The 4,547-nt window shown below is 42.0% G+C and overlaps 1 non-coding gene across 1 annotated transcript; it reads right to left on the reverse strand.

Annotated features, from left to right (window-relative positions):
* Nucleotides 1–4,041: 4,041 nt before the first annotated feature.
* TRNAG-GCC (transfer RNA glycine (anticodon GCC)) lies at nucleotides 4,042–4,112 on the reverse strand. The gene has a single exon. It is a non-coding gene; the product is annotated as a tRNA-Gly (tRNA).
* Nucleotides 4,113–4,547: the final 435 nt, after the last annotated feature.

Consider the following 4,547-nt stretch of genomic DNA (forward strand, 5'->3'; position numbering starts at 1 on the left):
TGATCCAACTACTCGATACAACGATCTATTAGATCGTGTACTTAGGCACCGCGCCGCAATCATATCACATCTCAACTGGGCATGTATATTTCTAGGCTTTCACAGTTTTGGTTTGTATATTCATAATGATACCATGAGTGCTTTAGGGCGTCCCCAAGATATGTTTTCAGATACCGCTATACAATTACAACCCATCTTTGCTCAATGGGTACAAAACACCCATGCTTTAGCACCTAGTGCAACAGCTCCTGGTGCAACAACAAGCACCAGCTTGACTTGGGGGGGTAGTGATTTAGTGGCTGTAGGGGGCAAAGTCGCTTTGTTACCTATTCCATTAGGAACCGCAGATTTTTTGGTACATCACATTCATGCATTTACGATCCATGTGACTGTATTGATATTACTGAAAGGTGTTCTATTTGCTCGTAGCTCACGATTGATACCTGATAAAGCAAATCTTGGGTTTCGTTTCCCTTGTGACGGCCCCGGAAGAGGGGGAACATGCCAAGTATCCGCCTGGGATCATGTCTTCTTAGGCCTATTCTGGATGTACAATTCCATTTCGGTAGTGATATTCCACTTCAGTTGGAAAATGCAGTCAGATGTTTGGGGCAGTATAAGTGATCAAGGGGTGGTAACTCATATCACGGGGGGGAACTTTGCGCAAAGTTCCACTACTATTAATGGGTGGCTCCGGGATTTCTTATGGGCACAAGCATCTCAGGTAATTCAGTCTTATGGTTCCTCATTATCCGCATACGGCCTTTTTTTCCTAGGCGCTCATTTTGTCTGGGCGTTTAGTTTAATGTTTCTATTCAGCGGCCGTGGTTATTGGCAAGAACTCATTGAATCCATCGTTTGGGCTCATAACAAATTAAAAGTTGCTCCTGCTATTCAGCCTAGAGCCTTGAGCATTGTACAAGGACGCGCTGTAGGAGTAACCCATTACCTTCTGGGCGGAATTGCCACAACATGGGCATTCTTCTTAGCAAGAATTATTGCACTAGGATAATGGCTAGGAGGATTTGAAAGGCATTATGGCATTAAGATTTCCAAGGTTTAGCCAAGGCTTAGCTCAGGACCCCACTACTCGTCGTATTTGGTTTGGTATTGCTACCGCACATGATTTCGAGAGTCATGATGATATTACTGAGGGACGTCTTTATCAGAACATTTTTGCTTCTCACTTCGGGCAGTTAGCAATAATCTTTCTGTGGACTTCCGGAAATCTGTTTCATGTAGCTTGGCAAGGAAATTTTGAGTCATGGGTACAGGACCCTTTACATGTAAGACCAATTGCTCATGCAATTTGGGATCCTCATTTTGGTCAACCGGCGGTAGAAGCTTTTACTCGAGGGGGTGCTCTCGGCCCAGTGAATATCGCTTATTCCGGTGTTTATCAGTGGTGGTATACAATCGGCTTACGTACCAATGAGGATCTTTATACTGGAGCTCTTTTTCTATTATTTCTTTCTGCCATATCCTTAATAGCGGGTTGGTTACATCTACAGCCCAAGTGGAAACCAAGCGTTTCGTGGTTTAAAAATGCCGAATCTCGTCTCAATCATCATTTGTCAGGACTATTCGGAGTAAGTTCCTTGGCTTGGACAGGGCATTTAGTTCATGTCGCTATTCCCGGATCAAGGGGGCAGTACGTCAGATGGAATAATTTCTTAGATGTATTACCGTATCCCCAGGGGTTGGGCCCCCTTTTTACAGGTCAGTGGAATCTTTATGCCCAGAACCCCGATTCCAGTAGTCATTTATTCGGCACCTACGAAGGGGCGGGAACTGCCATTCTAACCCTTCTCGGGGGATTCCATCCACAAACACAAAGTTTATGGCTGACCGACATTGCCCATCATCATTTAGCTATTGCATTTATTTTTCTCGTTGCTGGCCATATGTATAGAACTAACTTCGGTATTGGGCATAGTATGAAAGATCTTTTAGAAGCACATATTCCTCCGGGAGGTCGATTGGGGCGTGGACATAAGGGTCTTTATGACACAATCAATAATTCGCTTCATTTTCAATTGGGTCTTGCCCTAGCCTCTTTAGGGGTTATTACCTCCTTGGTAGCTCAACACATGTACTCTTTACCCGCTTACGCATTTATAGCACAAGACTTTACTACTCAAGCTGCGTTATATACTCATCACCAATACATCGCAGGGTTCATCATGACAGGAGCCTTTGCTCATGGAGCTATATTCTTCATTCGAGATTACAATCCAGAACAGAATGAGGATAATGTATTGGCAAGAATGTTAGACCATAAAGAAGCTATCATATCTCATTTAAGTTGGGCCAGCCTGTTTCTGGGGTTTCATACTTTAGGACTCTATGTTCATAACGACGTCATGCTCGCTTTTGGTACTCCGGAGAAACAAATCTTGATTGAGCCTATATTTGCCCAATGGATACAATCTGCTCACGGTAAGACTTCATATGGGTTCGACGTACTCTTATCTTCAACGAATGGCCCAGCATTTAATGCTGGTCGAAGCATATGGTTACCTGGCTGGTTGAATGCCGTTAATGAGAATAGTAATTCACTATTCTTAACAATAGGTCCTGGAGACTTCTTGGTTCATCATGCGATTGCTCTAGGTTTGCATACAACTACATTGATTTTAGTAAAAGGTGCTTTAGACGCGCGCGGTTCCAAGTTAATGCCAGATAAAAAGGATTTCGGTTATAGTTTTCCTTGCGACGGCCCGGGACGAGGTGGTACTTGTGATATTTCGGCTTGGGACGCATTTTATTTGGCAGTTTTCTGGATGTTAAATACCATAGGATGGGTTACTTTTTATTGGCATTGGAAGCACATCACATTATGGCAAGGTAACGTTTCCCAATTTAACGAATCCTCCACTTATTTGATGGGATGGTTAAGAGATTATCTATGGTTAAACTCTTCACAACTTATCAATGGATATAACCCTTTTGGTACGAATAGTTTATCGGTCTGGGCATGGATGTTCCTATTTGGACATCTTGTTTGGGCGACTGGATTTATGTTCTTAATTTCCTGGCGTGGATATTGGCAGGAATTGATTGAAACTTTAGCATGGGCTCATGAACGCACACCTTTGGCTAATTTGATTCGATGGAGGGATAAACCAGTGGCTCTTTCCATTGTGCAAGCAAGATTGGTTGGATTAGCCCACTTTTCTGTAGGTTATATATTCACTTACGCAGCCTTCTTGATTGCCTCTACATCAGGCAAATTTGGTTAATTCATTTTTCTTGTAATGTGCTCCATCGGGAACAATCTCATTTGATTCGGTGGAGAAGGGGGACTACCACTACCCTCTTATATTTCTACATCTAGGATCCGACCCGTATCATTGATAATAAAATAGGAACTGAACAATTATGGCAAGGAAAAGTTTGATTCAAAGGGAGAATAAAAGGCGGAAATTAAAAGAGAAATATCATTTGATTCGCCGATCCCTAAAAAAAGAAATAAGCAAAGTTTCGTCGTTGAGTGACAAATGGCAAATTCATGGAAAATTGCAATCCCCGCCACGTAATAGTGCACCTATACGTCTTCATCGACGTTGCTTTTCGACCGAAGGCCCAGAGGTAACTATCGGGACTTTGGGCTATCCGGGCACATACTTCGCGAAAGGGTTCATGCATGTTTGTTGCCGGGGGCAACGAGATCAAGTTGGTAAGGGTAAAAATACCCCTTCTTCATATTTCTATGGGTCTCTATGATCTATGATCATAGAGGGGCCCCTTTACCATTCTGTAGAAATGGGCTATTCTATTTATTATGGTAGAGGGGCAATCCTTCTTGGTCCATTAGTTCCCGGGTCTTTCGTGCGGGGTAGAGCAGTTTGGTAGCTCGCAAGGCTCATAACCTTGAAGTCACGGGTTCAAATCCTGTCTCCGCTACATTTTTAGACGTTAGGTGTAACTCCGTTAATTGTTTTGGGATAGTAGGAAAGAAGAGGGAAGTTAGAACCACTACACTATCGTGGTCAACTATACCGAATCATTTATCATATTATATTAGATTATTTTACCATGGGCGGATAGCGGGAATCGAACCCGCATCTTCTCCTTGGCAAAGAGAAATTTTACCATTCGACCATATCCGCATTTCTTCGTTCTGATATGAACATCATCATGTTCACACATATATGATATATCATATATATATATATATATATATATATGTGTGTCTGGATCATATTTGTACAGGGCTATATAATATATTATATTAGATTCCAATTATTTTATTTTAACATTAGATTATTCATTTTTCATTCAAGAAGTGACCCCTCTCCCTCCAACTTTTTCTTTCTTTTTTTTTTGAGGGGGGGGGGGCTCATATTGAATTTTAATGTGTCTCACAGTCCGAATTCCTTCGGGGGAGGGGTCACTTTTTTATTCTTGTACGAGGAGGTTCAAGATATTAGAGAATTAAGGATAGCTACTAGAAAGACCAATCCAATCCATAATGATGTACCTGAAAATACAACATTTTTGTTACTTGACCAACCATCAGGAGAAGCAAATACAACGGGTACACT

This window comes from Aristolochia californica, unplaced genomic scaffold, assembly GCF_029961685.1.
Source record: "Aristolochia californica isolate CCGP_79_NKW_82.1479 unplaced genomic scaffold, dmAriCali1.0.hap1 SCAF_195, whole genome shotgun sequence".
Taxonomy (NCBI): Eukaryota; Viridiplantae; Streptophyta; class Magnoliopsida; order Piperales; family Aristolochiaceae; genus Aristolochia; species Aristolochia californica.